A 20,018-nucleotide genomic window follows, 5' to 3' on the forward strand; every position below is an offset into this window, starting at 1 on the left:
TTTAATTTCTATTTGTTTTTACACCAAATTTAGTCCTTATTGTTTTAATTTCTATTTGTTTTTTTATTATTATTTTGGGTGATTAGGAATTGTTCTTCATGATTTTTTTGTATTTTTCTTCTATGTGATAATCTTAGTCTCATAACCCAGGTCACGGGTTTTGAAAATTAGCCTGATTTAACCTTAGTCTTTTTTAGGTCTTTTTTTTAAATTAATTTTTTTTAAGTTCATCCTTTGACATTAAGTTATTGGGCCTTGAGCTTTGTGATTTTTTTCACTTTTTTTTGTGTGGGCTTATACTGACCTCATATCCTGAGTAGCGGGTTAGTCGAATTAACCTGAGTTGACATAAGTTTTTTTTCAACTTTTTTAATAGATTTTTTTTTTCAGTTTCGCCTCTTATTATTTAGTTTGTTTGAGAGCTAACCTCCATTATTTTATTTAGTTTCTTGTATTTTTTTTCTCATGAGAGGTTATTTTGATCTCATGACTGAGATGTGAATGTTGCATACTGACTTGAGTCGGTTTTTTTTTATCCTTTTTTTTTTAAAAAAAAAATCAGTTCATCCTTCAATGTTTGTCTTATTGGTAATTGAGCTTTAGATTTTTTTTTATTTTTCTCTTTATAAGGTTATATGTTTTCATTTATTTTTTGCTTTATTATTACATAAAATTTTTAAGATTTTTAAAAAATATTTAGAGACTTTCTTTTCATATTATAGACAAGCGCTTATTTCTTTAGATAAGTCAATGGCCTTTTTTTTTATTATTGTTATTAGTTTCTTTTTAATTGTATTATTAAATTAATCATGATTATTAAACGCATTTGAATTAATAACCTAGGTTTTAGATTTTTTTTATTTTTTTAAAAATATTATAATATATTAGATATTTTTTTTATGTTAGGAAAAATTTAACGTAAACCGAGACGAAGCTCCGGTCACCTGTCTAGTGAAATTCCTAAAGAACATCAATTGCTGCGAGTAGAAAGGAATCAGCTTATCTTATTAATTACAGATGCAACAGCAAACTTACATTAAAAACATTACAGAATGGAGAGGAAATTAAAAAAAGACGACATAAGCTGGTTTGAATGCATGAATCCAGAAGGTGACTTTGGTGGTGTTCCCATACCATGTCGCTTGTTGACCACCGGAGCAGAGATCTGAGTTACGGGAGCAGTTGATCCTCTCCTCCTAAGTTCATTATAACCACCATCTGGGATACGATTTTAGCTTATGTAAAAGAATTAAATGTTTAATCAGTTATATTTGCTTAATTTTCAGGTAATTAAATTCATTTCTACAAACATATCAACAAAAAAATTGACAAACCAGTACAAAGAGCAATTTGCTAGTCAACAAAGAAGGGATGGCTATTTCAGCATTAATTCCAGCAAACGCTTTTGGACTCCATTGAAAATTGGCCTCACTAAATAACACGTCTTTGAAAGACCAAAAGAAGTCAGTTTATATATATATATATATATATATATATATATATATATATATATATATATATATATATATATATATATGTTTTTCAATACCTTAATTCCAACTGACATGTCGATTATAGATATAGACTAAATTTTAGCTTATGTAAAAGATTTAATATCTTGTGTTTAACACATATAACTCACAATATGGAGCTTTGTCCTCTTACAAAATGAGTTTATTAAATTTTCAAAAAGATTTGGTAATGTAAACTTAATTTATAGACTTTTTGGATCATAGTTAGTTACAATAAACTAATTCTTTTATAATTTTTTATCTAATTATTGAAACATGTTTAAATTTTATAACGATATTTTATCATTCTAGTTTTATAAGAGAATTAACTTGTTGTAAATAACTATGATCCAAAAGATTTTTATATTAAGTTTAGAAGTTGTTGTTCAAGTTAGTTTTGTTATTTTTTTTCTAGTTTTTTAAGGATTTTTATAGTTTTTTCTTTATTTTTAGATTTTTTAGTTTTTTTTAAGAAAATATTTGATAATAAAATTCTAAAGTAAATAGAATTATGTATTATTTGTATTTGTTGTATCACATGTGATGTACCAATCTGAATGTGGAAACTTCTCACCAACAAATTAAAAGGCATGGCGGTGGTCGACTAAAGGAACCGGACTTGTTACACCTTCAAAGTCTTCTTCCATCATCTCGTCTGCCTTGTATAAATAGCAGACTAACACAACTGGGTTTCTTCACAGCATACCCACTCTCTATCCATCCATCGCCACATAACAATGCAGGTTCTTTCTTACATATTGTTAGCAATTATGCTGTTTTTCGGAGCTTTTGGACCCGGTGCAAGAACTTGCTATGCCGTCCGATATGTCAATAAAATGGAGCATTCAAGAATGGGATTACGTGCGTTTGAGAAGAGGACAATTCCATATCGGGTATTTCCTCCTGCTCGCAACCCACCGCGCCGTCCATTCTTACCACCACGTCCACCACCACCTGGAACCATATATTAAGATCGATCTAAATCGTCTTTTCTCCGTTTTCTTAGAGGGGTTCTTGTGATTTCTAGTTCTCAACTAGGTTTGATCTCCTAATGTTTCGTTTCTTAGAGGTGTTCTTATGTATTATTTAGGTGATGTTTGTAAAAGGTTAATTTAGTAGCTTCAATTTTGTTTTGGCTACCACAAGAAAAGGAAGAACGATTCTGGTTTCCAAGCTATTTAATGGCAGTGAACTCCCTAGCTATTTGTGGAAGGACAAAAGAAACTGTAATATTTGGAAAAAAAGAGTAACATTAAAGTTGAAAATTGGAAAGCTGGAGTAGCTAAAATTCAACCATCATTTCCAGGAAACTTCCTGCTCTGTGTCGGCTGCAATGTTGAATTTTTGCAGCCATTCAACTCCCAAGAATGGTTTAATTCAAGTATTTAGGATCATTAGCTTGAGCTTTATGATTTTTTTTATTTTTTTTATGGGTTTATATCTGAAGTAGTGGGTTAGTCAAATTAACGTGAATTGATATAAGTTTTTTTCAACTTTTTTAATATATTTTTTTTTTCAGTTTTGTCTTTCATTATTTAGTTTGTTTGAGAGCTATCCTTCATTATTTTATTCAGTTTCTTTCATTTTTTTTTTTCATGTGGGAGGTTATCTTGATTTTATGACAGGGATGTGAATGTGGCATGCTAACTTGAGTCGATTTTTTTTATCCTTATTTTTAAAAAATAATTTTCAGTTCATCCTTCAATGTTTGTCTTGCCGGTAATTGAGATTTAGATTTTTTTATTATTTTTTTATTTATAAGATTATACGTTTTCATTTATTTTTTGCTTTATTATTAAATAAAATTGTTAAGATTTTTTAAAAATATTTAGAGACTTTCTTATCATATTATTGACAAGTGCTCATGGCTTGTTTTTTATTATTTCTAGTTTTTTTAATTATATTATTAAATTAACCATAATTATTAAATTCATTTGAATTAATAACCTGAATTTCAGATTTTTCTTAATTTTTTAAAAATATTATTATATCTTAAATATTTTTTTTTATAATAGAATAAATTTAACCCAACCCGAGACGAAGCACCAATGACCTTGCTAGTGAAATTCCTAAAGAACACCAATTGCTGCGAGTAGAAAGGAATCAGAATGGAGAGGAAATTAAAAAAAGACGACATAAGCTGGTTTTAATGCATTAATCCAGGAGGTGACTTTGGTGGTGTTCCCATACCATGTCGCTGGTTGGCCACCGGAGCAGAGATCTGAGTTACGGGAGCAGTTCCTCTCCTAAGTTCATTATAACCACCATCTGGGATACGATGCAACACCGTTCTTGAAATCTCCATTTTGTAGAAATGGACGCCGAGATCCCTGCCATAACAAGTTTTTTGCCGTGGGTGCAAAAACTGCTAAGATGAACAGGATGGCATGGATATTCATGAAATACTTACTACGTCCTTGCCTCTATTTATTGTTTCAAAGCCTTTGAAGTCAACTTGCCAGCTGTGAAATGGTTTGGAAGTTGACTTATAAGTTACCTTGTCCAGCGGACACAATTTAAGAACAAAGAGTGATAGTAATTGATTGTTCGGTAAGGTATCTATATTAATGGCTTTATATCATGGAGAAATTTATCTATATATACTTATATATTGCATCATTTATAAATCATATTCTTTTATATATATATAAAGAAATCAATTAGTTATAATAATTACCTTGTTAATATTCCTTAATATATTTTTATCAGTTATTTTTGTTAAAATTAATAGTTTTTTTTTCAAACGCATGATAATTTTAATATGAATTTACGAAAACATCCATATATCTATATATTAAAATTATCATGTGTTTGAACAAAAAAAACTATTAATTTTAACAAAAATAACTGATAAAAATATTTATATACATTTTGAAAGGGGTATCCACTATTGATCTAAAGGGATATTGCCATCAATTTATATGAAAAATATTACTCAAATGTTGTGAAAATGACCGTTTGAATGAAATTAATTGGCAGAGGGATTATTAGATAAGGTAAATTAAAATAACTCTCTTAATATATCATAAAATTATGGTGATTATCTAAAAATTAAAAAAAAAACATAAAATAAAATGTCTTCAATGTTAAGAAGAATGATTTTAAAAATATTAAAGAGGCGCTTGATGTGGGAAAATCTCCAACTCCCCTTAAAAGAGTATTTTATGTATATTTTATTTGAATTTACACTGAAACTATTGATTATATGTTACATGCGTGCTGTTAATTTTTATAAAAATAGCTAATAAAAGGGTAATAACAAATTAAAAGTTGCAATTAATTGAAATGATGTATTGATAGATTTTCTAAAACTTAAAAGAAAAGAATGAAGAAAAAAACAAGAAGAGGATGAATATCGATGTGTCGACCGCCTCGGAGTCACCCGCCACTTGCCAGCATCACTTTTGGTAACTTTCTGATCGTCCGGAAAGCATGGGCCACCAGTTTACGGCCTCCAAAACTCCTTCACTGGACCATTTATTTATTTTTAACGATCTCCTGAATCATTTTAATAGAATTCAAGACCGAAAAAGTTGCCACGAGTTAAACCGAATGTGAGGATGAACAACCTTATTGTTGAGGATATAATCTCAGTACTGTCATTGTCGTTCTAGTGGTTGAATTAAGATAAAGAAGAAATTATAGAGCAGTCAAGACTTTACAACTCATTAATAAAAAAAAAAAAATAGAAGAAGAAGAAGAAGATAATGTCATAATATTATCCTAATTTTGCTATCGACATCAATGGCCTCAACATATTCCTGGAAAAATATTCGTTTCTCATTCCAAACCACATTGAAAGCACTGGTCGTTATTCAAGATACAAGAGTTAGTCTGACGTAGGTAATTTTTACATTATTCTTGGCAGGATCTAATTGTACAAGGGCAGCTGCTCATTTGCTAGTTGATTTCGTTTTTTTGGCCAAATAGATCCGAAAGCTATTGTTTCATAATTTTCATTATTTTTTCTTCTTGTTTTTTGAAAATTTTCCTATTTATTTATTATCTGAATTTTTAATTTAATTAAAATTTTACTAATTAAGATGTTTTTCTTGTATTTAAATAGCCCTGCAAACTATATTCTTAGAGAAGATAGTTTTATGAATTATTGACTTTCATAATATATCATAGTTATGGCTATAATTTCTCTACAATTAAGGATCGTAATCTTAGGACTTTTGAATTCTAGTTTCTTTCTCTACAATCTAGTGCTATAAAATTTTTCTTTCTCTACAATCTAGGGCTATAAAATTTTAGGGATTGAGGAACTATATTCATGTTATATGTTATGTCATAACTCAATTCTGGGATATTCTCTAAAATTTATTTTTTTTCAAAATAAAATAAAGGCTAACAGCGTGGAGAAAACAGGTTGGGGAACACAGCTGCAATTGTAAAGGAAGTTCAAGATCTAATTGTACTCTATTATGTCAGAGAAAATGCAAATTCAATGTCATATTAATTGATTATTAAACGAATTTACATTAAAATTAAATCTAAAAACATAATTAATTTACATGCCGCGAATCCTCTTCTCATCTCATTTGGAAATCGAGGTCCCGGAACTCATCCAAACTTCACCTTCAACTACGATTTTCTTTGGTGTCAACTTGATGCATAGAAAAGGATTCTTCTTTTATTCTTATTGATAATGCAATATCTACCAACTGTGTATTTAGAGGCTCTCAAGTTCTGAACAATAGATGTATCTTGAATGTCATGTTTTATAAATGAGTTGCGAATTACGCACATGCTACCCAAATAATCAATATCAGATTCCATGCCGATCTTAATTTATTGCTACCTTCAAAAAGAGAAACCTTTTCTGTTGTTTTGGTTGCAGGAATGAACTATTATTCTGAAGCGTTCCTATACCCCCAAGAGCAAATCTAGACAAATGCTGTCATCTGCACCCACTGCAGCAGCTGGATGGATGCAGCAGGTCAAGCATCTGCTGACAGCGTTACCCATGTAGTGCACTTATCCTCAGAAATTTGCATCACATCCTGATCTTTCTAATCCAAGCCCTCCAGTAGCAGCAGCAGCTCCGCATTTAATTTACGCAATCTTTGTTGAAGGTTAAGTTTTTATAATGTGTTATTTTATTTAGTTTTTTTTAAAATACTAAACTAAAAAAATACTAAAGAATGATTCCAAATTTATTTATTAAATTTATCTTTTGATAAAATAGTACATATCGAGCCAACTCTAACACGATTAGATTTGGATCTCATGTCATCCCCAACGACATGGGGTAACACTAGACAAATAAAAGGCAAAGAAACCATGAAAAAATAAAAATTATATAAGGCATAAAATTCTCTTGTTGAACAAAAAAATTAAAATATTGAGCATAAATCTTGTTTATTAAGACTCCAGAATTATGAAAAATATTATTTTATTATTTTATATGAGTATTTTAAATTAAAATTATATTCAGTCATATATTTTAATAAAATTAAATATTTATTCAGTTATATTTGCTTAATTTTCAGATAACTAAATTCATTTCTACAAACATATCAACAAAGAAATTAGCAAGCCAGTACAAAGAGCAATTTGACAACTTGCTACTCAACTACAATAGTTTGAAGGGATGACTTCAAAAAGCTTTGCAACAATAATAGAGGCACGTTGGGCTGGCTATTTCAGCTTTTCCAGCCAGCGCTTTTTTTTTACAATAATAATTTCTTACCATCCACGGACCTGGACTCCTTTGAAAATTGGCCTGGCTAAATAACGCGTCTTTGAAAGACCAAAAGAAGTCAGTTTCTATATATATATATAAATTTGAGCTTATGTAAAGGATTAATATCTTGTGTTTGACACATATAACTCACAATATGGAGCTTTGTCCTCTTAAAAAAGAACAGTAAATTAAATTTCCAAAAGACGTTTTGTAATTTTTATAACATTTACATACAAAAATCTCATAAGAATGTTAATTTGATCTTATATAACAAGAATTGTAATAAGTTTTGGATCCTCGATGAACTGGATGTCACAATATGATCAGGTTAAGTAGTTTAGGCTGAATTTTATATGATGATAAGTTGTGTTTATTATCTAAAATATTTTTTCCCCGGTTGTTCTAATAAGTTAATTGTGAATCTGCTATAACTGATTTATTAACCAATAAAACAAGGCTAAACTCAAGAAGAGATTTTAGTCAACGTAGAGTAATTAGCTTAACAAAAAAACTCGTAACTTTTTATCTGACTGTTTAGTTATGCTCAAACTTCACGAGGACATTTTACCAGCCCAGTTCTATAAGAGGGTTAGCTCATTATAACTAGCTAACTATGATATAAAAGATCTTTAAATTACACTTATTTAGATATTATTCGAGTTATTTTTTAATTTTGGATTTTTTGGTTTTTTTATCATTTTTTTCTTTATTTTCAGGTTTCCTAGATTTTTTTAAAAATATTTTGTAATAAAATTCTAAAGTAAATAGAATTATGTATTATTTATATTTGTTGTATCACATGTGATGTTTCCATCCGAATGTGAAAACATCTCACCAACTAAAAGGAACGCCGTTGGTCGACTAAAGGAACCGGATATGTTACACCTTCAAAGTCTTCTTCTATCATCTGCCTTGTATAAATAGCAGACAAACACAACTGGGTTTCTTCACAGCATACACACTCTCTAGCTATCCATCGCCACACATAACAATGCAGGTTCTTTCTTACATATTGTTAGCAATTATGCTGTTTTTCGGAGCTTTTGGACCCGGTGCAAGAACTTGCTATGCCGTCCGATATCTCAATAAAATGGAGCATTCAAGAATGGAATTACGTGCGTTTGAGAAGAGGATAATCCCCGCACCTCGGGTATCTGCTCCTGATCCCAACAGAATGCACATTCAAATCGCACCACCACCACGTCCACCACCACAACGTCCACCACCACCTGGAACCATATATTAAGATCGATCTAAATCGTCTTCCTCCATTTCCTTAGAGGGGTTCTTGTGATTACTAGTTCTCAACTAGGTTTGATCTCCTAATGTTTCGTTTCTGTATTAATTCTCAGCTGTTTAATTTCCTCGCTATCCTGTATTGAATAATTTATCATAAGCAAATGCCTCTTTCCTTTTATTACACGTTTCAATTTCTTGTTCTTTTTAAGGTACTAATAGCGATACTCAAACAAACAAAAAAATCTATTTATGTTTTAGAAGAGTGAGTGCCAACGAAGCAGATATACATTCACTGATTAAAATCTAGAACTCACACATGTGATTCGTTTGCACCACCAGGCCGAGGGTTGTTTGATTATCAAACAGATTATGTTACAAAATTCAAATCTTAATCCTGAGAGAAAACAGGTATGCTAAAATAAAGAAATCTCATCAAGAGAAGAAGATTCCGAATAATCTCTGTCCATTTTAGGTTGATGTTTGTAAAAGGTTAATTTAGTAGCTTCAATTTTGTTTTGGCTACCACAAGACAAAAGTTGGTAGAAACGTTTGCCTAGACTTGAATATTGAGAATTTAAAAATGGTGATATAATTTGTTTTTTATTTGAAAATATATTAAAATTATTTTTGTTATTTTTTAAAAATTATTTTTTATACTAAAAATAAAAAAATATTATAAATCCAGAAGGGATCAAACATGAATTGGTATATATATTTTTATTTCTAGTATTGAGATCAGGAAAAATAATTATAATATTGTCAATAACAAATTATATATTTCGGGGAAGATACGCAATAAGCTTTGCAGCCAGAATATTGGGATACAGGGATGATTCAAAATGGGACCACTGAGAAGAAATAGCTTGTATTAAGATATATAATCCTTGTGGTCCACGTTTAGATTTCCAAGCAATTTAATGGCAGTGAACTCCCAGGCTATTTGTGGAAGGACAAAAGAGACTGTAATATTTGGAAGAAAAACAAAGAGTAATACATCAAAAATAAAAAATAAAATACTTAAAAATACGAATTTTAATTTTTTATAAAAAAACAAATAAAAATTTTAAAAGACAAGGCTCAACTGCATTCCCAAATAGTATTATTTAGACTTATTCCTTGCGTCATTTTTCTTCACCAATTGCGATTCAAGTTTTATCATAGGTAGGTCAAATAATTATAATTTAATTAAATCCTCAGTCTTGCAGCTGGTCATGTATCCGTACAATATACACAGAGGATAAGCACAAAGCTCCACGCATAAAATTAAATGACCGTAGCATGCCCGCAATATCCTACAGGACAGGCGAAATTTGAATGAGGATCTAAAAAAGTTAGACGAATACAATCATTTATGTTATAACTAATTTTTTTCAATAAAAAAGTACTAGAAGTTTTATTTTAAAAAAAGAAGAAGAAGAAATTTGAGGAGTATTGATGATAAATATCCATTTGAAATATAATAAAAGAGATTGAAAACATCCTTCAGAAATACTTTTTTTTTATTATTTCTCTCAAGTATTTTGAATTTATACTCGATATTATTTTATCATATAAAAATTCATTAATTTTTTAATCGATACCAAGATTCTTAACAATTTCCTTATAAAAATAAAAATAGATATATGACTTAATTTCTTAATTATCCATATCATTGGCACAATTCTAAAATAGTTGATACTTCTACAAATTAATCACAGCGTTGTTGAGTTCAAAAAACTCTAATTGTTATCCCAAATACAATCTTTATTGCTTAATTTGTAAAATATCAGGTTATAATTTATTTGCATCCTTGCAAGTATTATAAATATTCTTTTTAACAGCCAATCATAAAAAAATTATTTCTACCATATAGGAATTGAAATCCTTGCAGATTAATTGTGTATTTGTAATTGCAGTAACGGTGACGGTTCAAAATATTTTTCGCTTAGAAATACATTAAAATAATTTTTTTTTATTTTTTAAAAATTATTTTTGACATCAGCACATCAAAACAATCTGAAAATATAAAAACAAAATTCATTTTAAATAATTTTTTTCCAAAATTTGAGGGAACGTGGTTTGCACCGCGTTTCCAAACACACCCTAAAACAGCCATCACAAGAAAAACCCTCGATAAACTGCTCGTCAATTCTTGGCCTGGTTAAAGTGGAACGGGTTGCCCATAACAAGCCTTAATATTAAGAAAGAGAGAGATTAGTGGTTTCTATACATTAAAAAACATGCTACTATTAATTAAAAAATATTTGTAACATAAAATGATCATTCTATCATTTTCGAATAAAATTATTTAATTAGTTATTGAGAGCAAAACAATCTTTTTCATATAAGGTTTATTTGTCATTATCATACGAATTGAGGACACATAAGTCATTTCACATTTTAGATGCATGGTAAAATAACTTGAATACTCTTAAAAATAAAAATAAAAAGATAATTATGGTTCAATAGCTTTTTAGTCTTTGAACTCTTTGATTGCACAATAAAATGACTACATTGCCCTTAAAAGTAAACAAATTAAAATTGTAGTTAAGGGGTTTTTTCATCTTTCATCATGGTTTTCTTAGTTTGAATAAGGGGTAATTCAGTCTTTTAATAAATATAAATATAATTAAATATAAACAAATATTGTTGGTGCATGCTTGCGCTCTCTGGGTGGTGTATGCGCGTCTCTTGGTGATCAAACATCACCTTCCATGATGATATTGGAAGTGTCGCACCGTCCTCTTCCTAGTGGTCAGTCGTGTGTGCGCGTCTCTTGGTGATCAAATATCGTCTTTCATGATTACATTGAAAGTGTCGCTTTGTCCTCTTCCTAGTGGTTAGTCGCTTGTGCACAGCAAAGCAGCGGTTAAACTTCAATGGACTTTTTTTCCTGCCTCTTTTCTCTCTCATCACCTCGAATTCCGCACCAACCCTTCCAAAAATAAAATGTATCCTATTAGTTTGTATTTGTATTAATTTGGACTCTCATTATTCTAATTATTATTTGTTTTATTTTTAATGTTTTTTTAAATTGATTTTTTTCAATTTCATCACTCATTATTTTATTTCGTTCAATTTTTGTATCCAATCTAGTCTTTATTTTTTTAATTGCTATTTTTTTTAATTTTTATCATTTTTCTTGATTTTATTTTTTAATTTCATCCCATGTTATTTCATTTAATGTTTTCATTTAAGATTTATGCCTAGTCCACACACAAACATATTCAGCTCAAAGTCCACACGCAGGGTGGCTTTCTACCGCCGTTCAGTTTACTCTCTTTGCTTGCCGTGTAAACCTTAATATTCCATTTACGAAAATTGTGATAAAATCAATTCAAAGTCTTAATATTCAATTCAAAAAAGTGCTTTCAAACCCATAATTTAGAATTAAGACTCAAAGGAGGATACAGTTTTTATACATTTCTTGTGCCTGTTTGTTATTTGGGACTGATCGATCTCTAGATCAGTTTCTCAAATATGGTTTCATGTTTGTGAGATAATAATATAATATTTACTGTGTAATCAAAACTTAGATAACTGTGAAAAATATTATTTTATTATTTATATGAGTATTTTAAATTAAAGTTATATTCAGCCATCCATTTTAATAGAATTAAATGTGTAATCAGTTATATTTGCTTAATTTTCAGGTAATTAAATTCATTTCTACAAACATATCAACAAAGAAATTGGCAAAGGCAAACCAGTACAAAGAGCAATTTTCGCGTGTGCATGCATGATAGAGTAGCGGTTGAACTTCAATAGATGCTTTTTTTTCCTTCTTAATTTCTCTCTCATCACCTTGAATTCTGCACCATCCCTTCCAAAAATAAAATGTATCCTATTAGTTTGTATTTGTATTAATTTTAACTCTTATTATTTTAATTGTCATTTGTTTTATTTTTAATGCTTTTTTAAATTAATTTTTTTCAATTTCATCCCTCATCATTTTATTTTATTGAATTTTTATATATGATTTGGTCCTCAATCTTTTAATTGCTATTTTTTTTTATCATTTTCCTGATTTTGTTTTTCAATTTCATCCCTTAGCATGTTATTTCATTTAATTTTTTCATTCAATATGATCCTCATTCTTTTTATTGCTATTTGTTTTTCAATTTAGACCCTCATTATTTTCTTTCATTTAGTTTTTATACTAGATTTGGTCCTTATTATTTTGATTTCTATTTTTTTTTAATTTTGGGTAATTAAGGATTTTGCTTCATGATTTTTTCGTATTTTTCTTTTATGTGATAATCTCGGTCTTATGACTCAGGTCACGGGTTTTGAAAATTAGCATGATTTAACCTCAGTCTTTTTTTAGGTCATTTTTTTTAAATTAATTTTATTAAAACAACAACCAAAGCCAACCGACCGGTTTTGGTTCGGTTCGGTTCGGTTCGGTTTCGGTTTGGTTTAGTTTGGTTTGGTTTCGGTTTCGGTTTGGTTTGGTTATTTTATATTAAAAATAAAAAACTATATTGTTTTTTGGGTTTTTTTTATATAATTTCTAATGATTTTAGTTTCGGTTTGATTCGGGTTTTTTCAATTTGGTTTTTTTATTAATTTTGGTTTGGTTTGGTTTTTCGATTTCAGGTTTATCTATCAGTAGCTTTAACGGTAGAATTAAATGTTTAATCAGTTATATTTGCTTACTTTTCAAGTAATTAAATTCATTTCTACAAACATATCAATAAAGAAATTGACACCAAGAGGTTTGCTCCTTCTGTGGTCTCAGGTTCGAGCCCTGTGGTTGTTCAGATGATAGTTACTGGAGGCTTACATGGTTGTTAATTTCAGGACCTGACCCGAACATCCCCGTTAAACTAAAAAAAAAAAAAATTGGCAAAGGCAAACCAGTACAAAAGCAATTTGACGACTTCCTAGTCAACTCCACTAGTTTGTACTTGCCGTTGAAGTGATGACTTCAGAAAGCAATTTCAGCATTAATTCCAGCCACCGCTCTTTTTGACAATAACAGGACCTGCACTCCATGAAAATTTGGCCTAATTAAATAACACGTCTTTCAAAGTCTTCTTCCATCATCTCATCTGCCTTGTATAAATAGCAGACAAACACAACTGGGTTTCTTCACAGCATACACACTCTCTATCCATCCATCGCCACATAACAATGCAGGTTCTTTCTTACATATTGTTAGCAGTTGTGCTGTTTTTCGGAGCTTTTGGACCCGGTGCAAGAACTTGCTATGCCGTCCGATATGTCAATAAAATGGAGCATTCAAGAACGGGATTACGTGCGTTTCAGAAGAGGACAATTCCCGCACGTGGGGGATATCCAGCTCCTGATCCCAACACAATGAGCCGTGGAAAGGGAGGTTAAGATGGATCTAAATCGTCTTTCCTCCATTTTCTTAGAGGGGTTCTTGTGATTACTAGTTCTCAACTAGGCTTGATCTCCTAATGTTTCGTTTCTGTATTAATTCTCAGCTGTTTAATTTCCTTGCTATCCTTTCTTGAATAATTTATCATAAGCAAATGCCTCTTTCCTTTTATTACACGTTTCAATTTCTTGTTCTTTTTAAGGTAGTAATAGCGATAATCAAACAAACAAAACAAGATCTATTTATGTTTTAGAAGAGTGAGTGCCAACGAAGCAGATATACATTCACTGATTAAAATCTAGAACTTACACATGTGATTCGTCTGTACAGAGGGTTATTATCAAACAGATTATGTTACAAAATTCAAATGTTAATCCTTAGAGAAAATAGCCATGCTAAAACAAAGAAATCTCATCAAGAGAAGAAGATACGCAATAATCTCTATCCATTTTAGGTTGATGTTTGTAAAAGGTTAATTTAGTAGCTTCAATTTTGTTTTGGCTACCACAAGACAAAAGTATGTAGAAACGCTGCCCAGAGTTTTTAAACCCGGTCAGGTGGCAGGCCCTGTCCAAGGCTCGGGTTCCGGGTTTTGACCAGGTCACTGGATCGCCCGGGTCAATTTTAATTTTTTAAAAAATCAAAAAGACGTTGTTTTAGTATAAAAAAACAAAAGTCAACGGATTTTGTCAGGTCAACCCCCGGGCTTGACTTTCCATATTTTTTCTTAATCCTTGCTCGATTCCAGCTCCGGGTAAGTCGGGTCCAGGGTCGCCCTGTCAGGCCGTGCCGGGTTTCAAAACTATATGCTGGCCTAGACTTGAATATTGAGAATTTAGAGAGTGTAATATGAATTGTTTTTTATTTGAAAATATATTAAAAAAAAAATTTAAAAAAAATATTTTTAATATTAATACATTAAAAAAAATAAAAAAAATATTATAAATCCAGAAGGGATTACATGAATCGGTATATATATTTTTATTTCTAGTATTGAAATCAGGAAAAATAATTATAATATTGTCAATAACAAATTACATATTTCGGGGAGGTAAACGAACTATTTATTACCAAACCTATCCTGGAAGCCTTGCAGCAAGAATATTGGGATCCAGGTGAGCTCAATCATGATTCAAAATGGGACCACTGAGAAGAAATAGCTTGTGTTCAGATATATAATCCTTGTGGTCAACGTTTAGATTTGTGGCCATCGTCTTGTAAGAGAAAAGGAAGAACGATTCTGGTTTCCAAGCTATTTAATGGCAGTGAACTCCCTAGCTATTTGTGGAAGGACAAAAGAAACTTGCTATTTAATATTTGGAAAAACAGAGTAACATTAAAGTTAAAAAATTGGAAAGCTGGAGGAGCTAAAATTCAACCATCTTTTCCAGGAAACTCCCGCTCTGTGTCGGCTGCAATGTTGAATTTTTGCAGCCATTCAACTACCAAGAATGGGTTAATTTAAGTATTTAGGCTCATATTAATACATAAATTATTGATTCACACACCAAGATTGCATAAATAAGTCCAAAGAGTAGGTTTTGATCTCTATATCAATTCCCAAATGAACAAAATTTCAAACTTGATAGTGTTCATGTTAGTTCACGGACTAGTAATACTATCCCCTTCCACTAGTGCCATGCACATGGTTCAGGCCTCTGATACGGCTGATCAGCAGGCAGCATTGGAAACAACTTCCAGTAGGAACTGGGATCTTCCTCGAAAACTCAAGGTAGCATACCCACCAGAAAACATGAGAGGAAATGACAAATATTATACAGCGAAAAAATTGAAAGGTATGAAAGTACTTTATCCTCTTCTTTCATTAATTTTGCAAGTAAACCATCAAAATTTCTAGTCCGACTCATATACATGAACATTTCTAGGGTGCCATCAATATGTTATAGTGGCGATAGTTTATTATCAGAATGAAAGTTTTTCTTTCTGATTTTTTCTTATAATAATTCTTGCTGTGCTGTTCCAAATATATAAACTAAGCACAGGCATCAAAATCATGCTCTCTCTCGATAGTGATCGTCAGTCGGGCACTGTTAAAATTGCTTCCACTAAGCATTTCTCTGCAGAAGTAAACGCGGAGCTAGAAAGAATACTCGGGACACCGAAACCATCTTCTCCAAATCCCAACCCACTTCATCATTATGGCACTCCTCCCAGGAATGTGAGCCGTAAATTTTCACCACCACCACCGATGTCATTGTATTGTCAGTCCTGCCGTTAAAATTTTCATATGCATTGCCCCGTTGACTCTGTATCTTCTTATTGTTGTTATTGATCACTCCTGCCTCCTCTTGGCTGCTGATCCTGGCTATGGACTCCACTATTAGATCTAGTTACTACTTCTCCAGATAAAACCTCAAGGGGAGGGACAGTTCTTACAGCATGTTCCGGTACAATGGATCACGAGACAATCGAGAAATGTCAGTCTCCTTCAGCAAGGGGTGAGCCGATGTCACTCTTACAAGACCTTAGTAGTAAGAAATAATGTTGTAAAATTATCTAATTGGTTAATTCTAACACTTGGAAGGGGAAAAAATTAAACAAAAATTCCAGTTTGTTTTTTACTAAAAGAGTTAATACAACTATAAATTTTCCAGGCAATGGACACAAGCATGCCGAAGGCAACTTGCAAGCCAAAGTGCAAACTCTAGCCAATTCATCACTACTGTTGACGAGTTGACTTCAAAGCTTTGAATTTATACTCGATATTATTTTATCATATAAAAATTCATTAATTTTTTAATCGATACCAAGATTCTTAACAATTTCTTTATAAAAATAAAAATAGATATATGACTTAATTTCTTAATTATCCATATCATTGGCACAATTCTAAAATAGTTGATACTTCTACAAATTAATCACAGCGTTGTTGAGTTCAAAAAACTCTAATTGTTATCTCAAATACAATATTTATTGCTTAATTTGTAAAATACAAGGTTATAATTTATTTGCATCCTTGCAAGTATCATAAATATTCGTTTTAACAGCCAATCATGAAAAAACAATTTCTACCATATAGGAATTGAAATCCTTGCAGATTAAAGCAGTCATCACAGGAAAAAAGCCTACGACGAACTACTCGTCAATTCTTAGCCCGGTTAAAGTGGAACGGTTTGCCCATAACAAGCTTTATTATTAATAAATAAATACTAAAAGTGATTAGTGATTTCTGTGCATTAAAAAAATGTAACTATTAATTAAAAAAATATTTGTAACAGTAAAATGATTATTTTATTATTTTTAAATAAAACCGTTTAATTAGCTCTTTTGCATAATACTAATTGATGAGAAATAAATCATTTCACATAGATGTATAGTAAAATAATTTAAATACTTAAAAAAAAAATTAGTTGTTCAGGAGCTTTTTAATTTTTTAATGCTTTAATTGCACAGTAGAATAACTATATTGCTTTTAATAACAAAAATAAAAATTTGGTTCACAGATTATTTTATCTTTTCCTCATGATTTTTTAGTTATAAACAATCTAAATGGGGGAAATTTAATCTTTTACCAAATATAAATATAATTAAAAAAATAAATGTCTTTATTATGTGCTCTCTGGTGACGTGTGCGAGTCTTCTGGTGGTATTGAATTTTTATATTTGATTTGGTCCTTATTCTTTTAATTGTTATTTTTTTATTTTTTATCATTTTCTTGATTATTTTTTTCAATTTCATCCCTTAACATTTTATTTCATTTAATTTTTTAATCTTATATGGTCCTCATTTTTTTTATTGTTATTTTTTTTCAATTTTTTCCCTTATTATTTTCTTTTATTTAGTTTTTATACCAAATTTGGTCCTTATTGCTTTGATTTCTTTTTTTTTTTTTTTAATTTTGGATGATTAGGAATTTTTCTTCATGATGTTTTAGTAATTTCCTTCTATGTGTTAATCTTAGTCTCATAACCCAGGTTAGAGGTCTTGAAAATTAGCATGATTTAACCTTAATTTTTTTTGGTCATTTTTTTTTAAATTAATTTTTTTCAAGTTTATTCTTTGATATTAGGTTATTAGGGCCTTGAGCTTTGTGATTTTTATTTTATTTTCTTTTTTGGGCTTATACTGAACTTATATCGTAACTGCTGTGCTAAAGGAACGCAGCAAGGCAGAAAAGAAGGCTGAACAAGAAGTTGAGAAGGGTGGCGAACTGCTAGGAATGATGAACAAAATGATGAAATGATTTCAAGAGTGAAACTCAGCTCAGGTCTCACCCACTTATTAACATTTGTTACCCTGAATTAATAATAATATTCTTGCTTTGTGCTTTATTTCGGTCGAATATATAACTAGGAGTCTGTCTTGTCATTTAGAAAATGAAAAAGGTAAATTCACACTTGATTTGGCAGGTTAATCATAAATGTTGTGCCGATCCAGCACGTTGAAATTTTAATATTAAAAAATTATTTTCTTTTATTTTTAAAATTTAATTATTTTTTTACCAGTTATGAGTTGTCTTTATAATTATTAATTGATTGGCTCACACATTAAAATAACTTTCACACAACACAATTTAATTTTAAATTTAAACAAGATAAAAAAAATTGAGTTAGAAAATTTTAAAATTAACATATTGAATGAATCGGATTAGATAACAATATTAAATATTTTTTTATAATCTAAGTATTTTTTTAAGATTTAAAAAAAAAAAAAATGATTCCAGCAACCACCTTAGCGCGGCTCTTGGAAAGTAAACTAAATAATTAGAAATCAAATCCTAATAATTCTAGATAATAACTCTCAATAAATAAATCAATAGATATAGAGATAATCAAATAAACAATATCCTTGGAAGTTACACAACCGTTGGCCTTAGTTGTTAAGGCATTTTCTTTTACATCTGATATCCACGGCTTACATGTATTTGTGTGTATGTGTGTGTGTCTATATATATACCGGATACCATCATAGACACTAAAGGAAAGCAAAAATCCCTTGAAGCTTGAAACTTACTAAATCCATGTGAATGATCGATGGATGCTACACAATCTTTTGAAGAATGATATCTAGCATCAACATGGTGGTGGTGGTGGTGGTGGAGGACTTGAATATCGTCGTGGTTGAGGTGGCAGAGGACTTCTGTAATAAATAGGAGCATTAACCCTTGGAGGTGGAGGTGATGGCTTTGTCCTTCTAGACACCCCCTTCAACTTGTAATAAGAGATTTCATTTGATGAAATCGCATCAGGGGAAGACCAAGATGGAGCTTCCCATGCAGAGGCTTTGCCTGTGTTACTGATATGAGATGATAGAAGCAGCTCATGGATCAAAATGAAAGAAAGCAAATAAGCTATGCCGCCCATTGTTGCTTGTTATTCATGGAATGCTACTAGACATGCCATTTTATAGGCGTGGCTGCTGGTGCATGAAACCCTCCAATTACTTACAGGACCCAGAATGAAGAAATTGTCAACAAAGTTCTGTCCGCACATGTTTGGTGTTTTTCTGTGAACTTCACGTACGATAACAAGAGCAAAGGAAGATACTTGACATTAATCAGAGTACGTACTACTTTTGAGTTAGCACTCTGATTTCAAGGGGTTTGGTAGAGATTTTGCTACAAGTCAAAGACAACTAGATATAGCCTTTGGGCAGTGATCCTCAGCTTAAAGCAACTGTTCAATTAAACTATAGAGATAGGATAGATAGCCATTGTGTGAGTTCTTTATAATTTAATCGATCTGCCGCTTTCCGAGTACGACCGCTCAAAGGCTTTGCATATAACACATACCAGGAAAACACCTACAAGCTGCGAAATTGCGATACATTGCCAGCATTTCTCTACTTAAACTTTTGAGACTCCTTAATCTTTCATCTACCTCGTCATGAAAGTCTATTAATTTGACAAAGTCAGTCAATTGACCAATTCTTAATCAATCATATCTGAATATGTGATCAATCAAAATTTAAAAAAAAAATCAAAGAAATCAATTAAAACCATGGTTAGAAATCATCAGATGTCCCTTCATTATATGCTTTTAGTCGACTAAGTAAGTCTTCTACAACGAATTTAATCAAGCTAACCCCTCACTAGATATTATTGAAAAAACTAATTCTAGGGAGGAATAAATGGGACCGTGGACGGGCACGGTAGTTTTTCTTCTTTTTTTTTCCAGGTGTTGCACAAAAATCAAGAAAAAAAAGAGGAAAGAGGGAAGAGGAGAAGAAAAAAAAAAAGAATGTCCGAGCTAAGAAACCGTTTGGGATCGCGGTTTGCAACCGCGTTTCTAA

At 30.8% G+C, this 20,018-nt stretch overlaps 1 long non-coding RNA gene across 1 annotated transcript; it reads left to right on the top strand.

Moving 5' to 3' along the window:
- The first annotated feature begins 2,132 nt into the window (after positions 1-2,132).
- On the top strand, positions 2,133-8,617 carry LOC127904193 (uncharacterized). Its single transcript, XR_008057106.1, has 2 exons — positions 2,133-2,549; positions 8,513-8,617. It is a non-coding gene; the product is annotated as an uncharacterized LOC127904193 (long non-coding RNA).
- Positions 8,618-20,018: the final 11,401 nt, after the last annotated feature.

This window comes from Populus trichocarpa, chromosome 13, assembly GCF_000002775.5.
Source record: "Populus trichocarpa isolate Nisqually-1 chromosome 13, P.trichocarpa_v4.1, whole genome shotgun sequence".
In the NCBI taxonomy this organism is placed as follows: domain Eukaryota; kingdom Viridiplantae; phylum Streptophyta; class Magnoliopsida; order Malpighiales; family Salicaceae; genus Populus; species Populus trichocarpa.